The sequence below is a fragment of the Lissotriton helveticus genome, chromosome 5_1, assembly GCF_964261635.1.
Source record: "Lissotriton helveticus chromosome 5_1, aLisHel1.1, whole genome shotgun sequence".
NCBI classification, from domain to species: domain Eukaryota; kingdom Metazoa; phylum Chordata; class Amphibia; order Caudata; family Salamandridae; genus Lissotriton; species Lissotriton helveticus.
The window spans coordinates 1,582,017,519-1,582,043,939 of NC_136065.1; positions in this window are offsets into that span (position 1 = coordinate 1,582,017,519).

Genomic DNA, 26,421 nt, shown 5'->3' on the forward strand with positions numbered 1-26,421 from the left:
GAAATAAATTATTTAAATTTACATAATTAGCAATTAATTAATAAAATTAAATTAATTACCAATTAAATTTTAAATAATTAACAAATATTATTTAATTACCAATTAATTAAATATTACTACCAATAAATAAATTTACATATTTAATTAATTATAATTAAATTACTTCCCACCCTATTCCCCTATAAACCCACAACCCGCTACAGAATAAAATTACACAATAATTAAAAAAAATCATTAATTAAAAATAATTATAACATAAAATGACACTTTTCATACATATTATAACATGAAAAAACACTATAAGTAATTAAATATTATTTAAAAAACGATATTTTTTACTATCTAGATTATATACTTGGATATTTTCACTTTCTATATTATTTACAGTCGATATTACTTCACTTACCTTAAAAACGATATTTTGGCTGTCTATATTCTGTCCTGTCGATATTTTGTCCAAACGATATTTCAAACTCGATATTCTGTCCAAACGATATTTTGGAGTCGATATTATGTCTGTACACCGTAGTGAAGCCATGTTCCAACAATAACAGTACACTTATTTTAATACCAACAAGATGTGTGAATCACTGTGATCTGCTTGCACAATGTGTGCAAACCACCATTCTGCACCTGCATACATATACCAGTACTTCTGATACCTGCCAGACTATATTTATGTAAATTGCACAAAGATATGCAAATCAACAGTAATAGAAGGTGAGCGAATCACCATGAATTCACTCCTTATGGTGCCCCAAGGGATGAGTTAAATAGTATTCACCATGAAGTTTAACACCAATTTAAAGTACACAAAATACCTTCAGATGGACTGAGCAGAGAACCAAGTCACTTGGTAACTAAGTCAGGAGAACATGGCGGCTGGCTAGAGGCGGGTCCGGTGAGCTCCACCAAGTGTGCATATGGAGGCGCTAAGCAGGAGGAAAATCACAGACAACGTGGGATTAAATGGATAGTTACGGAGCGTAGGTTGGGAAGATCGTTATTTTGGGGTCACACCAGAAGACTAATGTGAGTTTTGAGGTTGAGTGGTGTCGCTGCCCAATGAGGGAGAGGAGCGCCTGTGCTGTTTGAGAGGTTCCGACGAAATGCTTGAGTGCTGCTGCACGACGTTCGTTTGAGGAAGGCGCAGCGACCCTGATGTATCTACAGGTCTATTTTTTCCTCGTTCTTGGAGATTCTGTTTTTTTCAAGGATATGTAGGTAAAAAAAGGAGATACTTGTAAGTGTGAAAAGCTTATTAAATCGGAGATACATTAGACATACATCGCGTGTTTTCACAACGGAGATGTGGAGTGGGCTTTGAAAAAAAAACTTTGTAACCTGGATGTCATTCTGTTGTTTGTGAAGCCCTGGATTTGGCGTAAGGAGCTGCAGCGTGTACAGGGGAAAGAAAGCGGATTCAAAATTTGCGAACATTCGTGACAAGAATTTTCAATTCTATTAAGGACAAGGAGGTGAGGATTATGCTTAATCATTTCTTTATTAGAAATGCTCAGCAGCCAATCACCACTTAGTAAAGAAAAAACAACTACATTTCCCATGAATACTGTGGGCAACCATAGAGTGTATACAGTATATAAGTAACCATAGAGAATAAGATATACTCTTTCTTTGTCCATAGTAAAAACAGTTCAAGTCAAGAAAAAATCTCAGTTCCAATAAAAAGTATGGAGGAACGAACAGCACGAAGCAATAGTCCACAGGAAAGGCTGAAGCGATGCTTGGAGCAGCTGAAGAGCCTCCGGGACGAGCAACAGGAGAAGCTGAGTGTTGAGGCGAGAGGCAAACAGGTCGATATGACACTGGCCCCAAACCCGGAGAAGAGAACGGAATACGCGAGGATGAAGCCTCCAATCGCTGAAATCTCGAGATGACGCGAATTCCAGTCCCCAATCTGATTGTTGCGACCGGGAAGATATTCGGCAATAACAGTGATCTTCTTTTGTAGACAAAAGTGCCAAAAGTCTTTGGCGATCTCCGCCAAGATACTGGACTTCGTTCCGCCCAACTTGTTGACATATCGAACCGCTGAAACATTGTTCATGCGGAGAAGAATGCAGCAATTGGAGCGAAGGGGAGTGAAACAACAGACCGCGAAGGACCCTGCCAGGAGTTCCAGGCAATTGATATGAAGAGACAATTCCTGGGAAGACCACCGGCCCCCCCCGTCGATACCGGACCGTGCACCCCAACCCCACAGGCTGGCATCGGACTCTATCACCATTTCCGGAGACGATCCGAACGGGGCTCGCCCATTCCAGGCATCCATGTGGTCCAACCACCATTGCATCTCCCACCGCGCCTCCTCCGAAAGAGGAACCAGATCGGAATAGCGAAGGCCTTTTTGGAGATGACGGATCTTCAAACGTTGAAGCGCTCTGTAATGGAGAGGGCCCGGGAAAATCGCATGAATCGAGGATGCCAACAGGCCGACAATCCGTGCTATAGATCTCAATGATACATTCTGTTTGGAAATAACCGAAGTCAATTCCCTCTTGATGTAACAAATCTTTTGATTGGGTAAGAGAAGCTGACATGAAAGAGAATTGATCTGGAAACCCAGAAACTCTATTATTTGTGATGGAGTGAAGAGAGATTTCTGTGGATTCACCAGAAACCCCAGAGATTGTAAGAGGTCGATTGACCACTCCAGATGTGTCATAAGCGTGAGGGGGCAGTCGGCCATGATCAGAATGTCGTCTAGGTATACAATCAGACGGACGCCCCGAGCTCGCAGGCATTCCATGACAGGCCCTAGAAGCTTCATGAAGCACCAAGGTGCTGACGAGAGGCCAAAGGGGAGAACTTTGTATTCGAACCAATTCCCCTGCAATTCCCCTGCCATTGGAACTGTAGGAACCGACGATGATGGCCGAAGATTGGAATTGACAAGTGTGTATCCTTGAGGTCTAGACGAACCATCCAATCCCCCTCCGAAGAAGATCTCGCAACAGATGGATCCCTTCCATCTTGAAATGGCGATAAACCACCCCTTCGTTGAACTCTTTCAGATTTAGAACCAAATGGGATCCGCCCCCTTTCTTCTGAACCAGAAACACGGTACTCACAAACCCGCTTGGATGACGAGAAGTCTGAAGAATCGCCCCTTTTTGCAGAAGGGAGTCTATTTCTGCTGAAATGAACTCTTGATCTTGCAGAGAGAAAAACAAAGGGGTCGGGGGGGGAGGGATTGATGCTGGGGCTGGTAAAATGCTATCTTGTAACCTTGAACCGTTTCCAGCACCCAAGCATCGCTGGAGATCAGACGCCAATTGTGGAGAAAAAATTGGATCCTGCCCCCCAAAACCACCTCCGAAGCAGGAATTAACCTCACCTGAAGTGTTGGAGTCCTGGTAACCACCTTGATGTCCGCCGGAACGGCCCTTCTTATACAGCTCTCTCCCTTTGCGAGAGGGATAGAAGTTGGAGCGAGTGTTGAAACCGGAATCCTGACCAACGCCTCTCTGGGACTGGAAACCCCTTTGGGAAGTTCGCTGATAGCCACGGCCAGACGAGCGTCCCCTGTTTCGTCCGGCCCTGGCAAAAACCAGACGAAACGCTCGCCGTAGCGAAGCTTGAGCCTTGTGAAGGCCACTGAATGTAGCCTCGAATTTCTTTCAAGAAAGGCTGGCCAAATAAGAGTCCCTGAGCCACGGGACCGGACTCGGAGGAGGAGAGTTCCGCCAGCTTAGGGTCAAGTTTGAGAAGAATAGAGCGACGTCTCTCACAAGAAAACGCACAGTTGGCGTTACCCAACTGGCAAATAGCCCTCTGGGACAACTCAATGAGTTTATCCGGGTCAACGAGGGCCGAAGATTCCTTAGCTTGAAAACCAAGGTCAAGGATTTTTGTAAGGGGACCCAGTAAATCCAATAAAGAAAGAGGCCCCCTGGTACAAAATGCAGGGCAGATAGCAGGGGAAAACAGAGCAACCAAACTAGAATCGATCTGCCCTTAATGATATAAATTAGCGGCTCGCAAGGAGTCCAAAAAGTTTTACATTTAACAACATTGAGCTCACCACAAGACACAGTTAAACCACACGATTAATCAGACCACATGTAGAAAAAATAGAAATTTTTATTTTCTTTTTAGTATATAGTTCGATAGTGCATCGGTGGTTAAATAACAATAAAATTAATAACACATCACAATTAACAAGGTTCCAGATAGGCCCCACCTCACCCTCCCAACAATAATCCGACAGCATCCTTTCTTCTCACTAATGCCTACTCACACATTCAAACAGCTAAACACACGCAACACAGTTCATATACCATCCTCATCATTAATTCACAGAGTGATACATTGGAAGGACCCTGGAGAGTCTTCTCAGCAGAGAGCCGGAGACCCAAGGTAGAACTAGCAGGATCCAAAATGACAACGCCGACGCGCGTTTCGGTGCTTGGCCCGATCTTATGGCTGCACCTACATTGTCATTTCGGCCGTGGATCGACTATTTTTGGTAAGCGGGCCCGCCATTGAAATACCTATGCCTGTGTTTTTTCCAGAGTGTCACTGGTTTTCTGACCCGATATTTTTGGCTTGCCAGTCTCATTTATGAGTTCGCGTGTGCGGCAGGGACTCATCATGTTGTTTTCCCTGTCCCGATCCATTTATTAGATCTTTTTCACCATCTGTCCCAAATGGGTTTTGCGTTCAATCCCCACTAGCAGCCCGTCTCCCACCGAGACCCACAGAAACCAAATGACAAAATGTGTTCAGACCTCTCTTGCTTTGAACCCAACCAGTTGGTTTTGTTTTGTTTCGTCGTTTTCAGTATCTCTAAAGGCCCTTAGGACCGAAACTGGATTCTCGGGTTCCTGCGGACTATGCCCCTGATGCTGTCTGTCTAGCGTCCTTGATCGCTTGACATCTTGTTGGCCACATACACGGTAATTATCAGCTGTTCCCCCTTCCCTTTTCTGGTTCTCCATTTAGGGAATGTTGAAACAAACTTGCGAGCTGGGTTTCCGCCCTCGAGAATCACCTTACGAGTAATCCTACGCTAAGGAATAGGCCCTTGAATCTCGCTCTTTTTCGAACTTGTGTAAAAAACCCCTATGTAGCGTGTATAACCTGGCCCTAATGGTGTCCATGTTTCCATACAGCATTTTCCGGTCCTTGTTTGGAGACGGGTTTTTGAAATTTCGCGGACGTCCTAAGGTCAGGACTGAGGACCCTTTATCTGTGTCTAATCTGAAAAGAAAAAAAGGAACGTTTAACTACGTTCTGCTTTCGCTAACAGATAATGCGAGTTTCTGGATCCTCCCCACAGTATTGCCTCACCACTTATGATGTTTTATTCTTCTTCCCTAGAATGACATCTTGGGCATTTGTGTCTCCCCTTCCATGAACGCTGGAATTTGGGATCTTTAGATGTGAGATATTCCCCCGAAGGCCACCTAACAGGTTTAACCTTTAGGTAAATCTTTGAAATTGTTTTCGGATGAGATAGGGAGACCTTATGTCTTTTCTAGAAAATGCAGCTACGTTCTCCATAGGGATGTATGTAAATCCTTGAAAGGACCGTTACCGATATTTCTGAGGAGTATGAGTTGTCCAGAATGAGAGATCTGTGGTATCCGGTTGAATGACTGAGTGTTGTGCGGTTAGGGGGTTTTTCTTTTCTTTTGTTCGCCCAATGTGTGAACTCTCTTTACATGTATTTTTATCGATGATTGATGAACAACACTTGAGCTCACTGCATTCACGACTCTAATGAAGGTACTCAGACCTTTCGTAAATTATAAAATCCCTAAGGCTTGCATGTTTCTGTTTATCAATGTTGATTCTATTGCAAAGTTTTGGAACTAAAATAATTGAGAAACGTTGCTGCAATATTGTGTTTCCATGAAAGAAATTGTAAAAAGATGTTTTTTATGTACCACAGATTGGCCACTGGTTTGATTGTTGTGTTCTGCCCCACCCCACCGACGAGAAAACCCTGATGAAGGTGCAGCCATAAGATCGGGCCAAGCACCGAAACGCGCGTCGGCGTTGTAATTTTGGATCCTGCTAGTTCTACCTTGGGTCTCCGGCTCTCTGCTGAGAAGACTCTCCAGGGTCCTTCCAATGTATCACTCTGTGAATTAATGATGAGGATGGTATATGAACTGTGTTGCGTGTGTTTAGCTGTTTGAATGTGTGAGTAGGCATTAGTGAGGAGAAAGGATGATGTCGGATGATTGTTGAGAGGGTGAGGTGGGGCCTATATGGAACCTTGTTAATTGTGATGTGTTATTAATTTTATTGTTATTTAATCACCGATGCACTATCGAACTATATACTAAAAAGAGAATAAAAATTTCTATTTTTTCTACATGTAGTCTGATTAATCGTGTGGTTTGACCGTGTCTTGTGGTGAGCTCAATGTTGTTAAATGTAAAACTTTTTGGACTCCTTGCGAGCCGCTAATTTATATCATTAAGGACAGATCGATTCTAGTTTGGTTGACCCAGTAAATCCAACATCTTGTCTTGGCAGGAACACCGAGACCTGTCAAGATGCTTCTACGGGTACTTGGTATATTTTTTGAGATAGGTGACCATCGTTGGATCCACTTCAGGAGTGTCAGCTAAATGGTCGGCCAAATCCGGGCGGGGACACTTGGACCTGAGACGGGCCCTGACATCCTTCTCAAAGGGACGGCGAATATGTGTCTGGACATAATCCGCCACAGCAGGGGATGGAAGCCAAGAAGTGGAGTGTGGATGAACAATATCAGAAGGATCAAAAGTGTGTACAGGGGGATGTGTGGGAGCATCAACGAAGTGCTCCTTACGAGCCTTCTTCGCCGGAGGAGGATCATCCCTATCAGAGGAAGTAGTTGAATGAGTGTCATCAGTATCTGTAATGGGATCCGCGGAGGTGGAAGCTGCAGTCGCCTTTTTAGAGGAAGGTTTATCAGAGGCCAAACTCCTCGCTAGTTTCTGAAAATCCGACCTATGTGGATTAACAGGAGACTTAGAGGAAGCACGTGAAGCTGGCAACCAACCTTGTTGCTGAGCATATTGCGACAAATGACGCTTCAAAGGAGTAATGGCACGCACAAGTGCCTTATTAACTGTTTGTTGCACACCCTGATCTAAGGCATCAACCAAGTCGTGCTCAAGAGAGCCAGAGGCGTCATCACCATAGTAATAGTCATCTTCATCAGAACAATCTTCCATTGTGACACAAAGTGTAACAGTAAAGCCCACAAAGATGACAGAGATCAATAGTGGCCAGAGGCACAATGCAGGGGGAGTGAACAAACCCCACAGCAAGCCAGCAGCACAGGCAGAACCTGAACCCACGGTAAGGATTAAAATGTGGAGGGAGGGCTTGCTGCACAAATAGTCACTCTAGGCAAAGTCTATGAATAGTTTTACAGCCCCAAGATATAATTTTGGCAAAGGGCGTAAGTGGGGCACAAATACCAGGCTGTGGGCGATAGGCGTGTGAAAACAACCTCTTCTCCTGTCAGACGCTGTCAAACTCGAAGATACAGTGTCAACAATGGCCGCCGCGCATGCGCGGTAACGGCCACACCTGGCAAATGACAAACGGAGCCTCGCGCACAGCGCGCGCGAGTCCCCGAGCCCCCGTCTCCCACTCCACAACAGGGAAAGACAAGGGCGCAGAGCGCCCGGCTTCGGGGAGGTAAGCACACGCTCCCAACAACACGCAATGCTAGGAAAGCGGCGCGAAGGAAAAACGCACACACGGGTGATTGAAAACAGCCGGGAGGCAGCACAGCGTAGCGGTAATGCGCTGAAACAACATGCGAGCAAAGCGATAGCAGATAACAGCGCCTAAAGTCAAAATAAGGCAAGAAATCACCAGCAATAGGAGAAATAAGTAAAATGCACTTAACTGGCTGCAAAGCAGCAAAGAAAGAGGATATGTTATTCTCTATGGTTCCTTATATACTGTATACACTCTATGGTTGCCCAGAGTATTCAAGGGAAATGTAGTTGGTTTTTTCTTTACTACGTTGTGATTGGCTGCTGAGCATTTCTAATAAAGAAATGAGAAAGCATAATCGGAGCTTCCTGTCCTGACATAGAATTCGGAAGTCCCTGACTGAGCTGTGAGGATTCTAACTCTGGGGTGAAGGTGCCGTAGTTACAGAGTTGACTGGGGGAAAACGCGATACAAGGCTGAAGGTGGTGGTGGAGGGACAGCAACGGCGGGGAAGGAGGATTTCGAGCAGCGCTGGTTGAGACAGAGCCGCACTGGAAGGAAAGAGAGGGAGAAAGGCTGCAACAAGGATCTCCATCCGAGGAGGTCGTGGAGGCAGCCTTAGAGGATTAACTCGGACCGAAACAGGGGTACCTGAAGGTACAGAGGAAAACGCAGCAAGTTATCAGGGGTTACAACAGGGTGTTAAATTGAAGGGAGAGGAGGAGAAGTCGGGAGAGGGACAGGAAGACCTCAAGGGATTGAACAGTAGAAATGCAGCCAGCAATAAACAAGCATTGGAAATGCAATAGGTCTCGGATTTATTTGAGTTAGAGCTAATGGCATTGTAAATGGCAATGTCTTTTAGCCATGTGTTTTGGGGTGTATAAATGTGGTGTGTAGTGGAATTATGTGGGCTGGATTGGAATTGTTAGTTGTGGAATTGTGTGTCGTGAAATTGTGTGGTGTGGAGTGTATTTGTGTAGTGAAATTGTGTGGCATGGTAGAATGTTGTGGGTAGTAATTATGTGGTATTGAGTTTACTAGAATTGTGTGGAGTGGGATTGTGTGTTATTGAGTGTAATTATGTGTAATGGTATTTTGTGTTGTGGAATGGAATGTGGTGGAGTTTAATTATGTGGTGTGCTGTAAAATTTTGTGGCATGATGTGGAATTCTGTAGTGTGGATTAGATGCATGTGGTGTGTTGTATTATTGTGTTGTTGAGTTGAATTATGTGGATTGATGTCAAATTATGTGGAGTGGTTTTGAAATGTGTGTAGTTGAATTGTGCAGCAATGGAGCTGTGTGGATAGCTTTGCCTTTTTGGTGACAAAAAAACATTAGGTAGGAGCTCATCTCCAAATCTGTGTCTTTTGAGGTTAAAAAAAGAAAAACAGATGTCAGGACACATAACTGGAGCCCTTATAGGGCTTCCTGTCATCACGTTCATGGCCAGGTTGGAGTAGCGATGGAGGGAACAGGTGCCACCAACCAGAGGAGAGAAAGTATTGCAAGAGTTAGCACTGAAAGAAGAGGAAGATGGTCCCACCTACCAGAGAGAAGTTATTTCAAGAAGGCTGCCACAGAAAGGCTGGTGCCTTCGGAAATCCACAAGCAAAATCACAAAAGCCAGAATTAAAGACTGCAGCAAAATAGTATCATGTGAAAATCAGATCGCATCTACATGGCAGCCCTCTGCATAGCAAATTACAAACTAAAGGCTTGTGAGGTTCTTGTAACATTTGAAAACCTTTGGTCTCCTTATCATGCAACTACAACCACCACTCCTTGTATATAAAACTAGATATAGATATGGCATTCCTTCAAATGTCTATGAAGAGATCCCAGAGAAACCCGCAAAAGGGGTTCAGTTGTTTTACTATTTTGCTTGTTTATTTGACTGGTCTTAGCACCTGCGAACATCACACGCCTTCCTCCCTCCATCACCATATCACCCATGGGGGAACGTTGACGGTCACCTGCTGTGAAGTGCCGGAGGACAAAGGTGGAACAGGGTACCTGCGGAAGTACAACATCGTGGTACAGCAAGTTATGCAGGACCTAGGGGTGGGCACAGCAGGTAGGAGTTTAGGTTGTAGGCACGTAGGGATGCGGGATCTAGCCGCCTGACCCAAGGCAATGAGAGTGACTAGAGGGCAGAGCGCCATCTGCAGATTCTTGAGGGGGTAGGTGAGATGAAGGGGGCAGCGGCTATGAAGAGGGATGAGGCAGTGCGCTGTGAAGGAAGGATGGGCGAGATACCTGGGGTCACAGGGTACTCGTGGAAGCAGAGGCAGACACCTGGATAAAATGGGGGCAGTTGTATGGTCACAGAGCAGAGGCCCTAGGGATCCAGCTCCTGACCCAGGGTAGTGAGTGCGATACCCCATCTCCAGACTATTGAGGTGTGAAATTAAGCTTAAAGAGCCACAAGAGGGATAGGGACTGGAAAAAGGGAAATATCTGGGATAGCAGAGTACCTGTGGAAGCACGGCCCCAGGGCACAGCAGAAAGCAGATTCCTGGGAGAGCAAGAACTGGCAGAGGGGGTGGTTCTGAGGTTGTAGCGCACCTACAGATGCAGGTCTCAGCCCCTGAACGTGACAGCCCAACGCCAGGCTTTTGATGGGGTAGGTCAGATGAAGCAGGTAGAGCCAGAAAAAGGGTGGGAACAGGGCAGCCCGGGAAGGAGGGAGATACCTGGGTTGGCAAAGTGTCAGTGGAAGCACAGTCCCTGGGCACAGTTGGGGATGCAGACACCCGAGAGAGCTTGAATGGGCAAAGGTGCTAGTTAATGCTTCACGAGATGGACATGGGGCGTTGAAAATGAAACTGCAGGCGGACCATGAATAAAAAAAAAGAAAAATGGAATGGCTGATAGCGGTAGGGGAATGGAATAATGTGCTAGCAATCAAATAAACCAATAGTATGGCGTGACAAATCAAAGGGTGCGAGAAAGAAATGAAGGGGTGAACATGAAGAGGAACCACGGACAAGTGTGGAAGAAAAGCAGGGCGAGCATAGAAACAGATATCAGTTGAGACAAGGGTTGAATGAAAGGGCACCCAGTGGGATCAGGAGTACAGGCACATCTGCTAACAGCAAGCAACATTAATGGAAGCGCAGGCTGTAAAAATATTATGGAAGAAGCCTTCTGAAACCAGACCAGTGCCTGCTGCGACTGTTGGGGAGGTGTTCAGGAAGATAAGAACCGCCTGCTGATGACGGCTGCCCGGTGGCCCATCTCATGTTTTTAATCCGACAGGGATCCACACGTCCTGGTTTTATAGGCAAATGCAGTTGCATTTTGGGATTTGTAGTTTAGAGGAGGAACAAACATCTCAGTATTTTGAGTGAAGTTGGCTGGCGGAAAGTGACGTGCCTATCATGGCACCACTTGGCAAAAATGTGTAATTTTTAATCTCATCAGTACCATGGTGCGTCATCTTCTTGTTACCCTACGTGGAATCTGATAGTTCACTTATAACTTGGGCTTTGGGGTACAGGAGGTACGATATGTGAGGCACTGTAGCGTAGTTTCCTTCGTGTATACAAGTCCACCCCTACCCCCTCACAATCTCAATGCACCCCTAGCTCCTCACGTGAGGACACGCAGTGCAGATACTCTTAATGTAAACAGGGAGTTTGCGGAAAGGTCAACTGACCGGAAGAAGCAAAGTAAAGTCCGCAATATAGCATGCCGCAAACATTAACAAGGAAAGCATCTCAAAATAGATGGAATGAAATAGAGGGAACGTTTCAGTCTGCGAGGCTGTGCCCTGATTTGCATGATTTCTTTCGCTACAAGCGTTTTGTTTCTAGCTGAGTTATCGGCTCTATCATGCTGATTGTTTAATTCAGATATTTCAGACGGTGGTTTAGTTCTTCTGTAAATCTGCTTCCAGATTGGACCCGGAAATATGCTGCGGCAACGCGTGCCACACTCAAAGGCGGTGCATCGTGACACCTTGAAAGTGACTTGCCCCCGAGAATGGGTTTATTTTTCCTTGCGTGGTTTTAACCCATTGTGCTCTGGTCTATAATGTGCTTTAGCTGATAGAGTTGTGCGATCGCAGAAAAAAAAACGCGAGAAAAAAAATAAAAAGCAGCACTGAAAGTGATCGCTTTCGCGATCGCTATTGTAAAAAAAAAAACGTGAGTGGTGCTCGCGCGCCACTGCGAGCATATGTCTTCAATTATCGCGCCCGTGTCTGGCCACGGTAATTGAAGACATATGGCCTTTGGTGCGCGTAACAGACACCAATAGACCAATGGGCGGAGCTACGCGACCGCCCATGGCCTAATGCGTGTTCTGTTAAAAAAGTACACGCACGCAAAGCCCAATGAAAATGGACCTAGGAAATGCACACTCACGAGCTGTTTGGAATTTGTAGGTACATTTTCAAAACCCCGAGAAAAGGACTACGCTAGGCCGAGACATAAAAACGAACCCAAACTGCACGAGGTGGGGAGGTATACACTAAGGAGTGCTAAAAGAGAAAAAGTCCTGTGCGATCAGTGTGCAGTGGGAACACCCTATCTGGGTGGAGGAGAAAAAGGAGGAGGCAAAGGGGAAAGAACACCAGCACCTAGAGTCCCAGTAATTAGGAAACAGTTGGTGAAGGAACAGAAAACTGATGGCCAAGAGGGGTTGGTTAAGAAGTGTATGAGTAAGGATCGGAAGGTTAAGGTCACCCCATCTCTTAGGACTTTTTTCAAAGTACTGCCAAAGACTTTAATATTAAGAGAGGCTGAGATGGCAGATAAGGAGGTGCACAAGGGAAAGACCACGAAGGAGCTGCAGGAAAATTGAGCTGGCGAAACAGCGGCTGATTGGGGGAATGTTTTTAGCCCTAATAGGTTCTCACCACTTCAGGTAGAGGATATAGAAGGATCGGAGCAAATGGAAAATCAAATGTATTTAACTGACGGAGACGTTACCCCTTTAGATCCAGAAATCGGGGAGAAAAGTAAAAGCAAGGTAGTAGAAGAGCTTGGCATGGAATATAGCTGCAGTACTGGGGAGAGGAAGGACATGATGCAGGGGAAGCAGGTGGAAGTAAACACTGGGGAAGCAGTGTTGGCGGATTTAATAGCACCACTCAAGTCGGAGATCAGGAGCAGATCAAAGTATCAGAGGAGAACTAAAAAGAGATAATGCTGGCCTGTGAGGCTTTAGAGAAAAAGTTTGATGATTTGGCCGGGAGAACAACAGCCCTAGAGGCTACGGTTGAAGAGCTCAAGGGGGAGGTACAAGCAAACAAGGAAGAGATAACAAGTTTTAAGCATGAAAGAACGGGGGCACCAGGTTTGGGAGTAAAGGATGGAAAACAATCAGAGGAGAAATAATCTACGGATCCTCAATGTGCCAGAAGGGGTGGAGGGAGGCGATCTGAAAAGTTTTGTAGTTAGGCTGATCAAAACGGGGTTACAGCTGGAAGAGTCTGATCACGAAATTGATATGGACACACAGACTCCTTTAGGCTCAACCCCTAACAGAAGCATACCCAGGAGGATCCGGGTGAATTTTCTCACTCCCTAAAAGAGAAGGTTTTATCGAGAGCCCTAAACTTAAAAACAGTGACGATGGAGGGGCTCTCCTGTGAAATTAGATCTGATGTTTCATATATCACTTCCAACAGGCAATGGGAGCTGGGGATCAAAATGGACCAATTAAAATAGTTAGGGGCCTCGGTGCAAATGCGATTTCCGGCTGTATTAAAACTCATGATGAACAACAAGATGCATAACTTCAGAGGAGTGAGTGAAATAGATGATTTTATAACATCTTGTAAATAAGAAAAAAAAATGATGCTTGTTTTAAGAGTGAGGACTCTTGTAGTAGAATTATAGTTGGAGTCAAAGCACACTTGGGGGTTAACCCATAGGGAAAGTGTTGGAAAGTGGGTTATTGGTAGGGGCAAATGTAGGTCTGCCACTGGCAATAAGGCCACTAACACATGATAGGACTCAGCATAGGTCTTAGAAAATTATTCCTATGCTCAACCCTTGGTAACGTGGCTGCGAGCAGACAGGCTTAACTTCAAAGACAGGTATGTAAAGCATTCAAAAACACAATTTCAGTAAATAATTAAGACACAACACAAAATAAAAATCCAACACGAATTTATAAAAATAGGTAATACTTTTATCTTTTAAATGACACCAAAACGAAAATAATCCACTGTAGGAAACCAGAGATATGAATGTTTATTGATTAGTCACTTTCTAGTGCTTAGAAACCAACAGTACCCCTTTAAGTCATTTCGTTTTCTCTGTCAGGAACACACCTTTATAAATTGTTCTGAAGAATTTTCTCACCAATGTAGTGGGCCGCCTTCTTCAGCAAGCGGGGTCCAGTTAGAACACCTTCCTGGCGTTCTGCTTGCGTGTCCCAAAGTATCCAACACACAATCCAAGGTTCTGGAATCTCCAAGAGGGTCCTTGAAAGTGTGAAACTTCAATTCCGCAATCCACTTGAACAAAACCCTTACAAATCCACTGGTACTCCAGGCTTTGAATTCTTTGTAGGGCTGTCCAGGTGAGCTCTGTTAACCTGTAGCTTGCAGGGAGATCAACTCTTGAGTCATTTGGCAGCAAGGTAATCCACAGGGCTGCAGTTTTACTTGGTGCAGTCTTCAGAGGTCAGGCCTTAGAGTTCCTTGCACAGCAAAATCTTTTTAGCAGGGCACTTCTTGCTTCAGTAAGTTTCAAGCAGCAGATCTGGAGGGCTCTGCCCCTCTCAGATACTTATTTAAAATTCTCTGGGTCAAGCACCAGGTCACTGCTGACCAATGAGAGCAGGGCAACTCCTCATAGTTATGACCACATCCTGTAAAGTGTGGCATTAGTCTGTCCCAGAGTGCATCATTCTTCTAAATCCATAATGGCTGATTTTCCAGCAAAGAGGTAAGAGCTGGCCAAACACACCCCCTGGGATGGCTTATTTCCATGGACTCTCCCCCTACCACCTGCACATACCTTCCTTAAGCCTAGCCCTGACTCTGGGTCAAGATTGTCAGAGTGGAGCTGAAACCCAGGCCTCCCCTCTGCCTTTGAAGAGCATAGTTTACGACTCCACCTCCTGGCCTGGCATTCCTATAGACCAGCACACTGCCCTCCCAGCAGCCTGGCTAACCCATTTAACTCTGACCAATCAGGGCAGACAACTGAAAGGCTGAATTTGGACTTACAAACAAGAAAGTCTTCTTGTATGTACACTTTAGGAGAAATTCAACAATATAATATTGTTGGATTTACTACTACCATTCTGGGTAGTCTTTGAATGGTCCGGCTAGTCCTCTCCTATCAATATTTATTAATCAATAACTTCCTACCATGTTAACCTATGGGCCATGGGGTTTGCAATGGGGAAAATGTCTTGGGCCACTTTTCAAGAACCAGGGCTTATGAAACCATATTTAATAAGTATTTCCCTAATTTCTACAGGAGCCCGACCCCCTGTGCAACTAGGGGAGACTTCAGGGGTTCTGAAGCTGCAGAAATCATGCAGATTATCCTTACCCAATTCTTCTAGCATCAAAGTCAAATTTGAGCAGCTCTGTAACACAATGTGGGGAGTGAAATGTAAAATGTCACTTTAACCAGGCATATCAAAACTCATTTTATAAGGACATACCTTATAGATAACTGACCCCCCACCCCTGGGATACCCAGGGGTGACCCTGGGGGTCCCTAATATGCAAACACATGGTAGGTTTTTCATTTTTAAGGGCCCCTACCCCCAAAGTCGAGTTTGGGCACAATTTAAGGTTTAAAAGCTGTCCTGGCAACCAGTGCTGCTTTTAAACTGACCTCAGGCTTCAACACTGCACACATGCTAGTGCAGAAAATCTGCTGGCCTCTAAACTGCCATGCCCCAGGATACTGGAGACTTCTAGGTAGTTTCAATCCCCTGCCCTATTACATACTAGGGGCTTATGGGGTAGGTCATGCCGATTACAGAGTACCCCACCATACCATAGTGTACCCTAGACTATGTTGGGTGTCTTAACTGTATTCTAATGTGTTCCTTTTAGCTTGGCACTGGCCCGGGCCTGGTTAAACAGAGCCCAGGGTCAGTCAGAGTCAGTTACCACCAGTTCCAGTCAGCAAAAAGTTGGGGGGTACCCAGGGCCCAGGATGACTTTGCAACAGTAAGACTATCATTAAGGGGGGGGGGTAGGTTCTCCATGGGGGGAGGGGGAGGGGTCACTGGGTGGAGGGAGGGTTCTTAAGGAGAAAAGAAAAAAAATACTCAGAAGCTGCGGATTTACTTTTAGAGAAGGGCAGTAGGATAGGGGTATGGGAAAGGGAAGGAAGCTATAATTGAAGATTCTATCTTGGAATGTCAGTGGGTTAAGGGTGAGGTCTAGGAGAGAGCAAATTATACAATATATTAAAGATTGTACTGCCCAAGTTTGCATACTACAGGAAACACATCTGACGGAAAAAGAGTGTAAAGAGGTTTTTGAGACTAGAAGGTGGGTGCAGCAGTTGGTGTGTACTAAACAAACTTTTGTTACCAAAGGGTACTAGTAAATAAAGATCCGAAAGTTGCAATTATAGAAAGTATTTCAGATAGTAGAGGAAGGTGGATTATAGCGAAATTAATAGTTGGGACCATGTTTATACATTAGTAGGATATTATGGGCCAAATCTGGATGATATAGTTCCTCTACACGACTTGTTGGAGGAATTGCTTATTTCCAGGACCCAATAATTTGGGCAGGGGACTTTAATGTAGTGATAGATAGTACCCTTGATAGATCGGTTAGTAGCAGAGTGACTGTTAACCATAAAATGAGAACACAAGTAAAATTAATGATGGATCAATTGGGGTTGGTCGATATATGGAGATGGAGAATGGGGGATACAAGAGGTTACACATATTCAAACAGAAAGTGTCATCATCAGTCTAGGATACACTATTTTCTGTTGTATTTTGGCTTAAGGGAACAAGTAAAAAATATCCAGCATATAGGGATTCATCTGTCAGACCATTCAGCAGTAGTTTTAGAAGTCTTTTGTACGGAGGATAACATCCCTACAAGGTGGACTTTAGATTGTACCTTATTGCTGGATGAGGAGATAGTGAAGCAACTGAAAGAGGAGACGGTGGATTTCTTCAAGATTAATTGGGGTTCGGCCCCTGCGGGAGTTAGATGGGACTCCTATTAAGCCTATTTAAGGGGGAATCTTGATGAGTTGTGCGGCAGCTAAGAGAAAGGTATTTCGGGAGGAAATTAGAGAGGTGGAGGAGAAGATAAGAGCAGCGGAAGACCTGGTTAGCAATAACCAGATAGAATCTAGACAACTCGAATTGTTGTACCTGGAACTCAAACTAGCATCTATCCTTGAAAAAAGGGTAAGGATGAAATGGGAAACAAGAAAACTAAGATATTTTGAGTTTGGGGGAAATTGTGGGAAGCTATTAGCCTGGCAGACTAAGAAGGATCAGGTAAAGAATTCAATACAGGAAATAAAGTATCAGAGTATGGAGAGTATTCTAACAAATAGAAAAGAGGTGGAGGGGGCTTTTTATAGTTACTTAAAAAAATTGTATGAAGAAGGCCTAGTGACATCAGAATAAGAGAGGGAAGGGTGGTTGAGTCAGGATTTGGTGGATGTTTTGGAGGAGGAAAAAATCTTGACTCTGAACTTGGAAATACAGGAACGGTAAGTGAAATGAGCTATGAAAAAGGGTAAACGGGGAAAAGCTCCTGGCACGGATAGTTTACCATTGGAACTGTATAGTTCATTAGCAGATATACTGTCCCCGATTTTAACCAAGTTGTATAATGAGATCTTTATGGAAGGGGCACTCTCACCAGAATTGTGGGCAGAGGCCACAATTTCTTTAATCCTGAAACCTGGCAAGAGCAAGAATAGCTGTGAGTCATACAGGCCAGTTTCACTTTTGAATAGTGACTATAAAATGTTTAAAACATTTTTAGCAGATGGGCTAAATGGAGTTATGGAGGAATTGGTGCATGACGACCAGAAAGGGTTTATGCAAGAAAGGTCATACATGAGCTTACTTATTCCCTTGTAGGGGCAATAGATTTGGCTACAGCAAATAAAGCTCCTTTAGCAGTGATAGCAATAGACGCGACTAAGGCGTTTGATCAGGTAAACTGGGAATTTTTACTATCAGTTCTGAAAGCTGCTAAGCTGGGGGATAGATTTTGCAGAGCAATAGCAGGATTCTAAAAGAACCCAAAGGCAAAAATGTTAGTAAATGGGACATTAACGCCAGCTTTTAACATCATGAGAGTGACGAGACAGGGATGCCCTTTGTCCCCACTATTGTTCTACCTTTATATGTAGCCATTTGCAAGGAAGCTGGGGGCAGATCAGAGGATTGTTCCGTTTCAATGTGAAGGTTGGGAAAAGAAACTAGCACTGTATGATATATGCGTCAAACTTGCAAAATACAATGGTGCAGGTGGTAAGAATAGCTGAGGATTTTGGAAGAGTTTCTGGGTACGAAATAAATAGGGGGAAGACGGAGATCATGAGTTGAAATTTGGATAGTGGGGAGGACAGACCCAAATCAGATGAGATATTTGGGAATTAGAGTGACTCAGCACATAAATAAAATGGCGGAAACACATTTTAATAGAATCAAAAAAGAAGTATGTGATTTGATGGCAGGTTGGGCACATCTACTCCTTACAATATTTGTGAGAGTGAAATTAGTAAAAATGATTATTCTCCCGAAGCTCACTTTTCTATTTAATGCTTTGCCTTTGCCCTTCAAAGAAGCATGGTTTATCAAATTGCAGGGAAAGATAGGTTTATTCAAATGGGCAGCTAAAGGCTCACGTATCTCATGGAAAAAACTGCGGAGGAGGAGAAAAAAGGGGGGTCTGCCTCTCCTGGATCTGCAATTATATGCATGGGCCTTCCAACTTAATAATGGCAGGATGCTTTTGGACAAACCTTGGGGATCAGAAATTAGAAGGCTATTCTCTGGATTGCTAAAAGGAATCAAGGGAGGTGATTCAGACTTCAGGGTGAAGTTTTCTGACCCAAAATACTTCAAAAAGCTTAAGCTAAAAATTCTTCAGGGTTTGGCGGAAACCTGGTATAAGATAAGAAGGAATCTGAAAATGGCATACTACAGTAATATGGCCTCTATTTGGGATTCACCAGGGTCACCTGACTGGACGAAGCACAAACTGACGGGAGCTCTAAGGAATACTAGTATAGAGAAATGGGAAGATGGGAAGATCTATTAGAGAGAGAGCAACTGATTTCCTGGGAAAGTTTTCAACGCACAACGCACAACAAACTAAAAAGTTTCAAGATTTAAATATGTACAAAATCAGAGTTGGTTTTAGTCTTTGGACAGTAGGGAAGGAGGTTCGAGTAACTTCGAAGAAGTTCTGATTTCGATGCGCCTAAAAAAAGGAGACATCACAGTGGTATTGCTGGAACCACCATTGGAGAAATTATGGCAAATATATTTTTCTATGCTATATCAGGTGATCAAACTTGCCTATTTAAGGAGTACCCATCGTTTCTCTATCTACAGGGTATATTGGACGCCACTTAAGCTGTCAAAATTCAGAGACAGAGTATACGTGGCGTGTCCTAAATGTGGTGTGAGGGTGGCAGATGATTTACACATGTTCTTGAGATGTTCAAAGATTCAGGTATTCTGGGGTGAGGTGAATAAGGCATTGACAGATATTTTGAAGATAACGCTTCAGGTAAGCCATATACTTGCTTTCTTTGGTGTGGCCCAGGAAGTGAGCGAACAAGATAAAGATAATCAAAAGTTAATTTTTTATGCATTGCTCTTGGCATGTAGAGAAATATGCAAGAATTGGAATAACTTGAATCCTCCCATATATATGGAGTGGAGAGCATCTTTAGAATACTGTAGGAGAGTAGGGTCTGCTATCCTATGGTCACCCCAAATTTTTGCTTTTTGCTTCACTGGTTTTCGACTACTGAGGCTGTGGGCCTGCTGATCAGACCCCCAGCCTGCTGTTCTCTCACTAAATTACTGACACATGTGCTATAGGCACATACCACAATTGGAAATGGACTCCTTGTCAGCCCCTGTATAATGCACCATAGGTGCCCAGGGCATAGGGGCCACCAAGGCCTACCAGGGGCTGCAGCATATCTTTTGCCACCCCTGGCTGGTTCTTAAATTGACACAACTGGCTGATCACTCAGCTGGGGTAAGGTGGTGTAATCACCCCTTGCTTAGATATAGTATACCTATATCTAAACCTATATCTGGACACATGTAAACCTGTGAGCCACTCCTATGGAAGGCCTCATCAATCCTGGAGGCAGAGTGCGTGGTTTGATGTGAGATGGAGCTCTAGCATGAGCTGAGCCTGTCTGCAGCTGTCGGGAACAACTCCCTAAGCTGTTTCAGGATAATGCCATACCATATACTCTTAAGTGCCTTATAATCCTCGCGGTTAAATAGCAACTTTGGTTTGGCTTTATCAAAACATGTCGTGTAAGGTGTCATACGATTTGGAATACTATCCCCTCGCCAGTTCTGGCGACGGGGATAGCATTCCACCCCTCTAGAGGGGTAGGACATGTTGCTTTACTAAAATGCGGTTAATTTCTCCAAAGACCTTAGATCCACAAAATGGATGCCTCTGCCACAGACAAATGTCTGGACCCCTGCAGCTGACCGAAACTCAGCCAAATGGGGCCTGGACAAAGGGTTTCCTGTCACAGGAGGGTGTCACCGCCCTCCAGACAGGAGATAGTGGATTGTAGCAGGGAGGTTTGAAAGAAACCAGACACTGCTTGGGGCGCACAAGGCTGCCCCTTGCATAATCCGGCCAAACCGGTTCTGGGGCACTCCAGCCCTCGTGCCAGGGCGGCCTGGATCAAAGGAAGGGGGTGTATCCACCCACTTCCTGGGTCCCACCCATAGGGGGGGACCTAGCAGGTAATCACGCCCCCCAGATTCGAATAAGAGTGGGAGCAGTGCCAATGCACATCAGATTTCCTGGAAGAAACATTAGAAACGAAACTCTGGACCCTTGGACCTCCATCTCAACGTGGAAGCCCGAAGAATCTCCCTTGTGGTCAAGGAGTGACCACCCTGCACCAGCAGGCACCATCCAGCCCTCGACGTCTACTTTGTTGCAGTTCCCGCCGGAACTCGAGCGACAGAGATCAACGAGATCAAGCTTGCCTGCCTTCCAACAGCCCGATCCACAGTCCCTGCAGAGCTGAGACCCGTGGAGGCGACCGGAACCGTGGGGCACGCCATCTTGAATTGACCACGAGACACTGACCGTGCAGCCCACGAGTGACCCTTGAAACTGTGCACCGGGGTTTGAGAAGCCCACACCCTGAGCCACTCTTGCACCGAAGCTCACCCCTCTACACTCATCGAGTGCTGCGTGGGGCCCTTCTGCTACTTTTGGCTCAACGCGTTGGCCCGGTCACTTGCCAGCCGGCTATTGGCCCCTGTGCCGACGAAAACTTGAAACCAACTTGTGAATCTGGTTGCTCCAGATCTGCACCAGCTCCCCTGAAAAGGAGCCCCCACTCTGACCTTCCTGGTTCGAGTGAGAAGCAATCTCCCGGTTCCGCGTGGATTGCTTTTGCCAAGTGTTGTTTGCTCCAATCTTAAAGCCGACAGCGCCGACGGTGAGAGCCTGCGTGGGACAGATCGTGACCTGCTCCTGGACGTCGTAGATGCCCCAGAGCCCACGTGACAGAGGAGAGAAGCACCGCGACAGTGACCTGATTGCGCCCGACATTGCCTGGTTCCGTCCTGGTTCCACCCTGGTCACTGCTGAGTGACCCAGACTCTGTCCCCTCTGCTTTCAGGTACCCTTCGACTTGAGTCCACCCTTGGACTCCACCGGACACTTCATCTTCAACCCGCCTGCAGCCCTTTCAGCTTCAAGCACCAAGAGCCTGCGTGTCAAAACCCGACGCCACTTCGACCCTGTGCACCCACTTCCTGTGGGTGAGGTAACTTTGCTCCGCCGGTGTTCCCACACTGGTGCACACCTCTAGGGTCTGTGTCTTAAGTTTTGTCTATTTAGGTTCAGCGGAAGTGTCCTTAAACTCTAACTTTGTCATTTTTACGCACCATTGGTTAACATTGGTGCATGCATGCGCTTTCCGCACTGCTCCCGAATCCCGTGGGCCTCTCCCGACTTCAGCACTGCTTGTCCTGACTGCTCCCAGCGATTCCCTAGGCCCTAGGCCTAACCACTGTTCGATTGGTATCTCTTATACCACTTGTTTAGTATATGGTTTGAGTGGCCACCCGCCCTCATCCATAATTGTGCAACTTTGTATGTTTAAACTGTGCTTTTGATTTAACGCTTGTGCCCCTTTATTCATAAAGAATACTGGGGATTGTTTTTAGTAATAAACACATATATTTTTATAATATATACTTGTGTGGTGTCCTTTCATTTGATATTACCGGATTGTATGTGGTAAAACAGCTCGCTTAACACGACCTCTTAAGTTAAGCCTTTAGGCTGCTTAGTCCATGCTACCCCTAGGATAGCTTGTCTAATAAGGTTGACTTACAACCAGACACCATAAGGGATTGTTTGGTCTGATAATAGGTGGTTCCAGAATTGGAAACATCACCTATCAGGCCAACTTCTCACATTGGTGAGCAGCGGTGCGGATTTGAGCTTGCTGTTGTTTTACCATTGCAATCTTTGTATCAAATTGAAAGATCACACCAAGTACCTCTAGGTACATATAAATCAAAAGCTTAGCATATTAAGTTCTACTGAACTTAGTGGTTGTAGATTAAAGGGATTAGCACACCCTGACTACAACTCACTAGTAAGGTACAGTAGGAAAACACTTAGTGTAGGTAGGTGCATCACTTACACCACACTAGAGTCATGTCTGACACAGGAAAAGCCTCAGGGTCTACTCCTGTGACAGTTGACCTTACCCAGGCAACTTCCAGCTATGACAAACTAACCCGAAAGGACTTGGTTGCCTTGTGCAAATCAAGAGGGTTAAAAAGGGGCAGAAGTCCCACCTGCCAAATCCTGATGGACATCCTAGAGCAGGATGACTTAGAAAGGGCGAAGGAAGCTTCCCTAGAGACAGGAAATGGAGGGAACCCCCCTGTAACTGACCCCCCTCAGGAGGACGAGGAAGAAGAAGAGGAGGAGGAGGAGGACTCAGAAGTTGAGGACCCAGAAGATCAGGATCAGAGGGGTAGCCAGGTCCCAGTTGCCAGGCTTAACCAGGCCAACTTAGACCTACTGGGGAATGGAGAGGGCCAGCACCTCCCCAGATCCCACCATGTTATTCTCCCAGGCAACAGAAGAGTGAGATCTCCCTCAGGGGACTCTCATATTTCTAGTGCCTCCAGAGAATCACAGAGAGGCATGACTGCTTCTCAAAAGCTAGAGCATAGGGCCAGAATGAGGGCTGTCAAACTCCAGATAGAGAGGGAGGAGGTAGCCTTGGCTCAAGCTAGACTTGCCTTGGCAAGAGAGCAGAAATTAAGTGGCTTAGATGCCACTGGTGGCAGCAATTTTCCAAGAGAAAAAGACTAAGCATGAGCGCAAAATCCGTTACGCTCGCGGATTTTGCGGATTTTCGGTAAATCCGCGATCCGCGAACTCTCGCGAATTTACCGAAAATTCGCAATCCGCGAGCGGCGGATTCCTCGGTCAAAAGTTCAAGCCTTGCTGGCCTGTTGTAACTAATTTACGATGGCGCCGGCAAGCTGCCAGCGCCATCCTAAAATAGTTACTTAATTAGCTTCAACAGGAAGCTCTAATAGATAAGATAAAGCAGGGGCTCGAGCGCCTGCTTTATTTTATCAATTAGAGCTTCCTGTTGAAGCTAATTTAGTAACTATTTTAGGATGGCGCTGGCAGCTTGCCGGCGCCATCGTAAATTAGTTACAACAGGCACAAAACGGTGGCGTCTTCTTGAATAAATATGAAGGGCAGGGTTCATTCTGGCACGACGGTCCTGGCACAAAAATTAAACCTCAACCGCAAGCACTTACAGATATCAGTTAAGCATGTGCCCTAGTTGAAGCTTAAATTCAGTGACTCATTCATCGGCCCCAAAAACAATCGTGAGCGTTGTCAAGGCTGGGCAGATGTGCCTTCTTCCCAGATATACCATCGAAAATCAGCTGTGATGCTGGACATAGGCCTTTGCATCCTTGACTTTCACGAGCGCAATCCTCGTGCTGTTCCTGTGGCCAGGAGCTTCTGTATCTTTATCTGCTGCTCTGATCGGTCTCTGACCTTTTATACACACAAGAGGCATGTGCACTCGCATGGAAGCCCCGTCCGTTTGGCCCCACCCACACACTCGAGGTGTGCACCCTCTTCCCGCCATTTACCCACTATGATAGCTCACTCAAGGGACCCCTGCGCCCTTCGGCGCGATTGCATAGTAACACACACCTGGTCGCTGTTGACAACTCTCTGGCACTTTAGGTAGCTGTAGTGTAGTAAAAGCACTATACATTTACCCAACGAGGTAGCACTTACTGATTATCCAGTAGAAAGTACTCCAGTTGAGTAGAGGTATGGCACAAAACGGTGGCGTCTTCTTGAATAAATATGAAGGGCAGGGTTCAATCTGGCACGATGGTCCTGGCATGGAAGCCCCGCCCCAAATCCGCCGATCCGCAAAATCCGCGGATTTTGCGGATCCACGATCCGTGAATACGCAAATCCGCGAATCGTGGATCCGCAAAATCCGCCCATGCAGGGCTATGACAATAGAAACCTGACAAAAATTGTGCCCCCCTTTAAAGAAGGGGATGACATCCACAAATGGATGACTGCTCTTGAGAGAGCCTGCATGGTACAGCAGGTTCCTCAGGATCAGTGGGCTGCAATTTTATGGTACTCCTTTTCTGAGAAAGGGAGGGACAGGCTCCTCACAGTTAGACCTGAGGATGCCAAAAACTACTCTGTTTTGAAGAGTGCTCTTATTGAAGGGTTTGGCCTAACCACTGAGCAATACAGGTTGTTGTTCAGAGACACCCAAAAAGCACAGACTCAAGACTGGACTGATTTCGTTGAGTGTGCCACTAAGGCTTTGGAGGGTTGGTTGCAGGGAAGTAAAGTTTCAGACTATACAGGATTGTACAATCTTATGATGAGAGAGCAGATCCTTAATAACTGTACAAACCAGCTGTTGCATCAATACCTTATTGACTCTGATCTGACCTCTCCCCAAGAATTGGGAAAGAAGGCGGACAAATGGGTCAGAACAAGGATTAAGCAGAAACCCCAGAACCAAGGTGGTGACCAGAAGAAAACAGACCAGAAGGGTGGTAATCAGAAAGATAAAGAAAAAGACCAGAAGTCTTCAGGCCCCCAAACTAATAGTAAGGAGGCTGGTTCCCAAAATGGAAACAAGAAGAAGAAGAACAAAGGTCCAAAGACACCTTGGTGTAATACCTGCAAATCAGTTTCACACTGGGGCAGTGAGTGCACCAAGGCAAATCCAGTCCCCACCACTCCAGCTCCTAAAGCAACTGCAACCCCAAGTACAGTAAGCAGTGGTGGAACACAGTCCAAGGGTGTAGCTGGGTTGACCCTGGGTATTGAAGTAGGATCTGGCCTAGTCAGAACCCCTACACAGGCAGTTCTCCTGTATGATGTGGACATAGATTTGCCCACTGCAGTAAGCCCCAGTAACCTGGGCAAATATAGGCAGACTCCCTTAATTAATGAGAAACTGGCTCAAGCCTACAGGGACACATGTGCCAGTGTCACAATGGTGACACCTGACTTTGTGGACCCTGGACAGATTGTACTAGGTGAGAGTTACCTAGTGACCAATGCAAGCAACTGCACTACTTCCCATAGTGTAGCAGTTGTGAACTTCTCCTGGGGAGGGGTAAATGGCCTAAAGAAAGTTGTTGTGAGTGCAGACCTTCCAGTAGACTGTCTGTTAGGCAATGATCTTGAAAGCTCAGCATGGTCAGAAGTGGAGTACAGGACTCATGCAGAAATGCTAGGGATTTCAGAGCATGTCCTTGCCATGACAAGGGCTCAGGCTAAGAAGTGCCTTCCTGAACCAGTGGTGGATCTTGGAACAATAGACCAACCACAACCCAAGAGAAGGAGCAAGAGAGGAAAGGCTGAGCCTTCCACCTTGCCCCAGGTTGAGGATCAAGTTTCAGAGGAAACTGATTCTGCAGTCCAAGAGGAGACTGTCTCTGAGGAACTTGAACCTGACCAGGTTGAGTTTCTGGGGACAGGGGGACCCTCAAGGGCAGACCTGAGGCAGGCTCAATTAGATTGCCCTTCCCTTGAACCCCTCAGACAGCAGGCTGCTGCTGAGGCTGCTGGGGATGCCCAAGGTACCCATACTGTGTATTGGGATGATGGACTCCTTTACTCAGAGGCTAGAGACCCCAAGCCTGGCATGACCAGGAGGTTGGTCATACCTCTGCAGTTTAGGGGGTTCCTCCTTACCTTGGCCCATGATATTCCCCTTGCAGGACACTTAGGCCAGAACAAGACGTGGGACAGGCTTGTTTCACACTTTCACTGGCCTCATATGTCAGAAAATGTCAAGGAGTTTTGTCGCTCCTGTGTCACTTGCCAAGCCAGTGGTAAGTCAGGTGGCACAACAAAGGCCCCCCTAATACCACTACCTGTGGTGGGGGTTCCCTTTGAAAGAGTTGGAATTGATATTGTGGGTCCAATGGACCCCCAAACAGCATCTGGGAACAGGTTTATACTGGTGGTAGTGGATCA